Source organism: Etheostoma spectabile, chromosome 10 (assembly GCF_008692095.1).
Source record: "Etheostoma spectabile isolate EspeVRDwgs_2016 chromosome 10, UIUC_Espe_1.0, whole genome shotgun sequence".
NCBI classification, from domain to species: Eukaryota; Metazoa; Chordata; class Actinopteri; order Perciformes; family Percidae; genus Etheostoma; species Etheostoma spectabile.
In genome coordinates this window covers 25,767,058-25,772,522 of record NC_045742.1, presented here as the reverse complement: position 1 = coordinate 25,772,522, position 5,465 = coordinate 25,767,058, and the positions used below count along the sequence as shown (strand labels likewise).

At 41.3% G+C, this 5,465-nt stretch overlaps 1 long non-coding RNA gene across 1 annotated transcript in view; it reads right to left on the bottom strand.

Annotated features, from left to right (window-relative positions):
* The window catches only part of LOC116697172 (uncharacterized), a 9,538-nt gene that overhangs the window by 220 nt on the left and 3,853 nt on the right, over positions 1-5,465 (bottom strand). The window contains exon 2 of the long non-coding RNA XR_004333945.1: positions 984-986. This is a non-coding gene — a long non-coding RNA (uncharacterized LOC116697172). The remainder of the gene's footprint in view (positions 1-983; positions 987-5,465) is intronic.

Below are 5,465 nucleotides of genomic sequence, written 5' to 3'. Positions count from 1 at the left end.
ATTCATAACAAGAGTTATCTCAAGACGCTTTACAGATGGAGTAAGTCTAGACCACACTCCAAAATTTACAAGGACCCAACAGTTCTAGTAGTTCCCTCCAGAGCAAGCAACAGTGCGACAGTGGCGAGGAAAAACTTCCTTTTAGGAAGAAACCTCGGACAGACCCAGGCTCTTGGTAGGCGGCGTCTGACGGGCCGGTTGGGGTTAGTGGAAATAACAAAAATAGAAAAAATAGTAGTTTGTAGCAGTTCTTTGTAATAGTTCATGGTATAGCAGGGCACTGTGCAGCATTACAAGGCACCGCAGGACGTAGGTGGGCACCGCAGAGTGTAGCAGATGAACATGGCATCACAGAACATGGAGCGGGACCAAGGCGACAGCTGCTACCATGGATTTTTTGGAGCCTCCCTGATCGAGGGGAACATGTGGGGGAAAAAAGACATAAGGACTCGGGGAAAGACTCCCCAGAGCTAGGTTAGTAACACGATTTCTGGGACATGGAGAACATAAATGGAAAGATAAAAAGATAGAGGGAGAGGAGCTCAGTGTATCAAAGGAAGTCCCCAGCTGTCTAAAACTATTACAGCAAACCAGAGAGACAGGGTAAAGAGAGGAGCCTGGTCAGGCTAGATATCCCCAACCGGATTGGGTGTATGCCAAGTCTCCCTCTAGTTTTATTATAACTTGATTATGATAGAAGATTCTGACAACTATGACGAGAAGCAGGTGGGCCGGTTAGGCGGACGCTGCAACTCCTCACTCCTAACAATATTCATTTTATGCCCTAATAATAAGCTTTATCAAAGCATACCAAGAGAGACAGGGTAAAGAGAGGGGCCTGGTCAGGCTAGAACTCTCCCAACCGGATCGGCTGTATGCCAAGTCTCCCTTTAGTTTTATATGCTTGATTATATGATAGATAGATCTGACAACTATGACGAGAAGCAGGGGGGCCGGGGTAGGCGGATGCTGCGGCTCCTCACTCCCTAACATATCAATTTTATGCCCTAACAATAAGCTTATCAAAGAGGAAGTCTTGAGCTACTCTTAAATATGGAGACGTGTCTGCCCGACCCCAACTGGAACCGGTTCCACAGGAGAGGAGCCTGATAGCTGAACGCTCTGGCTGTTCTACTTTTAGAGGACTTGAGGAACCACAAGTAACCCTGCATTCTGGGAGCGTAGTGCTCTTGTAGGGTTGTAAGGTACTATAAGCTCTTTAAGATAAGATGGAGCTGACCATGAAGAGCTTTGTAGGGAGAAGAAGGATTTTAAATTATATTCTAGATTTTACAGGAAGCCAATGCAGAGAGCTAAAACAGGAGAGAGTGTGTCTCTTTTCCTGGTTCCTGTCAGAATGTGCAGCATTCTGGATCAGCTGAAGAGTCTTTATGGATTTTCGGCAGCCTGATAAGAAAGAATTGCAGTAATCCAACTCGAAGTACAATGCTGGACTAGTTTTTCTGCATCATTTTTAGACAGGATATTCCTGATTTTTGCAATATTACGTAGGTGAAAAAAGGCAATCCTTGAAATTTGCGTAGGAGTGTTTCAGCTTTCTGTTTACCTGTTCTCTCTTTTTTCTAGCCATTTTAGATTAATGTTATCATTACTCTTGTTTGGATTCTTGCACTCCAATCTACATTTAAACCTGGATTGTCTGTTCTAATAAATACACCTGCATCAGCTCCGGTTTGTGTCGTGCACATTTTTTCCAACTCGGCACTCAGCCAAGTGGACATCACCCTTAGTTTTTTATTAAACATATATTTAACTTTTAATTCATACTGGCGCTCTCGCATTTCAAACAACCTCTGAATACAGCTATGATTGTGTGCTTTGTACGTGATCTGTGCAGTTCTAAGATCACAAAAATATGAAGCATGTACATATTAAATAGCGCGTGGGTTGGTTTGAGTTGAAACAATGTGATCGATTTGCAATTCTTATAGCTTGCTACTGTAGCAAGAAAGTTGCCTCAGTGTTGGTTTTGGATTTTTCCCCATAACTCCACACAGTATGGAACTATAAGAGAACAATACAGTACAGTAAATCATCTCCCACTGTGGATGGACAGCAGCTCTTCTACTGCCCAGCGAGCTGCATTGTTCCTCCTACCACTCATTTACAAGCCAAACACACTCAAGGTTACGGGCCCTGAAAAATGGCTTCTGTAATACGATGTGTGTGGTGGAGCATTTTACACCAAACCCCTTGTAAGGCCTTTTAGATAACAGCCTGCAACGCATTCTCCTGAACCAGTTCATATGATATCGTACAATAACTAATGGACAACAATTTGTTTGACATCCTCCAAAATTAGGCAAGGACCTATCAGCAAACTGTTTTTGTCATGTCATGTCAACATGTCTGCCGTGAAAAAGGTCTGTTGGCATGTATTTTTGATTTATTGATTTGCACAAATTCACTAAAATACAGAACAATACCCAATCAAACAACATGTATCTTTCACATAGAAAGAGAAATGTATACCGACAAATATGCACGTTGGTATGTGGATGTACTGACCAAGGTTATCATAGTTCTTTTATTGTTAATTAGTTTTCATTTCAGTTTAGCTTTAGTTTTCAGTGTTTACTAGTTGTAGTTCAGTTTCAGTTTTTAGAACGTTTTAGTTTCTACAGTATCTATTTAGTTTGATTTTGTCAGTGACAGGTGTAACGTCTCAGAAGTATGTAGCTACATGCAGAATACATAGTTGGAGAATAGATGTGTTTAACGTATAATACTTTAGTGTGTGATGGGAAGCAATCAACACAATCTCATGTCAAGACGGTTCTGTTTCTTTGGTTCTGTTAGGTGTGGTGTAGGACCCGGACACAGAACGACCACAAGAGGGAGTATGTACACAGAAATGGGTTTAATATGACGGAACACGAACAACCAGCACACAAAAAACAACACAAACAATCAGACAGGGGGTGATGGGGAGATGAAGGAGATCCAAGACATCTGACGAGACGGAACACGAACGGTGTGGGCAGAAACAAAAGTTAAGTACATATGCAAGGCAACGGATACCAACAAGCTAGTACTAGACCAGTTACCAGGATATGTGTAACGAACTGGCGCCGAAGAGGTGGTCGGCCCAGGTTTAAGTATGGATGAGGTGATAATGATGATGAAGCTACGCTGTGGAGTCAGATGGGGAGGGGAAGAGTAGACACGCCTCTAATGATGAGGTGATACTGATGATGAAGCTCAGCTGTGTAGTCAGATGGAGGAGGGGAAGAGTAGACACGCCTCTAATGGAATCCGGTAAGAGCGCCCTCCGGCACGCCCTCCGGCCGATGAACACACAGACAGACAAACAGGGAAAAACAACACAGAAGACAGCGGACCCATAACAGGTTCAACGTTACAATTAGAGAAATTCATACTGCCTTTTTTTCAGTAGTGAAATAGTATAGCTGATACATGTAATCATGTAATATGGAATTATTTACACTCATTTCTATACCAGGCAATGTAGATCAGGGTGAAGGATTAAGCCTCGACCTAACTGTGGCAAAAACCTTTATACATTGTTAACCCCAACTTAATCCCTAATGTGATGATATTATTCATGCAAGGTGATTAAAAAAATGTAGGTGAACACTGAATGAGGATTCTTGGGTGTATTGTTATTTGTGTATGTTCTAGTCTATTCTAGAATTGCGGATTGGAGCTATGTTACACTTGTGCTTTTATTTGGTATCCCTAAAAACCCAGTTGGACCAGCCTGGCCCTTCCATTTGAAATGGTCCATTGATATAGTTTCAATTTGAGTTTTTATTAAAGGTTTTTGTTTTAATTTAGTTTCAATTTACCAAAAATATGTACTTATAATATTTAAGTTTTTTTTAATAATCCTGGTACTGACACATTTATGTACAGTATGTTGGTATGTGTACTGACATATTTACTGACGTTGTTATGGAGTATTAAGTGACAGCCTCTCCTTAAATTAAATAACAGAGATAGTTTTTGTTATTGCAAACATGTTTTTTCAATATTCCAGATCATACTGAATTTATTAACTGGGTTTAACTTGTTGCTGTCTGATGCTGCCAACCACAGGATGCACAGCCTTGGGACTATTGTGGAGGGAAAGAGAAAGCAGAGTCTTTGCATCACTGAACGGCACCTGGACCATTATCATCATGCAGAAATCACCACAAGTGCCACGATTCGAGAGCTCTGCATCAAGTCATTTAGGAATAACAATCAGCAATCAGCACAGATTGCTCGTGAAAAAAATCACTATCTCTCCGCTTTGGTAATTAGGTCCTCTAGCTGATCTCAAGAGAAACAAGGCAGTACTGAAAAACTGTGTTTTGGTCAACTTCCTTCCAATAAAAAATGGTTATAAACGCATTCCAACAGCCACGTCTCACTCAAACACATTTTGTTAAATTTCGCCTCCCTTTTCTATTCCCCCTTGAGCTTTAGAGTAGCAGCGCGCTAGCACCTAATCTCTCAGGCCGACAGTCTGGCTCATGGCTAACGAATAAGTGTCAGCGTAACAGATGAGGCTGCTGTCCACACTGACCTTGTTTACACACACTAAAGGCTACAGGCATGAATGCTGCCTGGGAGAAATCTTTCATCCGCAATGGCTAGAAAAAAAGCAAAAGAGGTGTGTAATGAAGACCAGCCACCGGCCCAAAATGTTGCTAAATCAATACATCAACCAAATCATTAATCAATTTAATACCATTGAATGTGGAATACAAGTTTGGGATAAAAGCCAGTTTAAGAATAACAAACTTCACATGAGAGTGAAAAGGATCAACAGTAAATATGTTGAAATGCACGCAAATATTTTACTATCACTAACAATATGACGATAATCCAAATTTGATGCAGGTCATAAACAGCATATTGATCATCAGGTGTTACTATTTGGGTTTTAGAGGCATTGTTTAGAAACGTTTACAGCGCATTCGGAATATGCTTCTCAGTTAGGGTTTATGTCCTCTTGCCAGTTTAGGGCTTATTGTTATTTCTGTGCGTTGCTATGGTTATTGGACACAATCTAGTCTCGCTTTGCCAAACCTTCCTCCACAGCACTGAACAGGAGGGTCTGGCTAGTCCACACAACATCTCGGGATGGGTGAAAAACATGCTCCAGTTTGTTGACATTTCTTTACACCAATCACAATTGTCTTGGGCGGTGCTAGTTGTTAAAGTAGTTTTAGTTGTATAACAGAAAACTCCGATAGGACAGATAGTCTTGCTAGCTGTCTGGATTTACCCTGCAGAGATCTGAGGAGCAGGTAACTATAGTCCTCAGAAATCCACCGGAGATTTGAACACCAACACAAAGAAAGTGGAAGGTGACGGACATCCAGCGGAATATCCGGCAGCAACCGAGCAAGTAAGTAGAAAGTAGAACGTCATGGATATAAAGGCTAGACACAAACCAACCAGCCAACAGTTGCCAAAAAAAAAAAAAAAAAAAA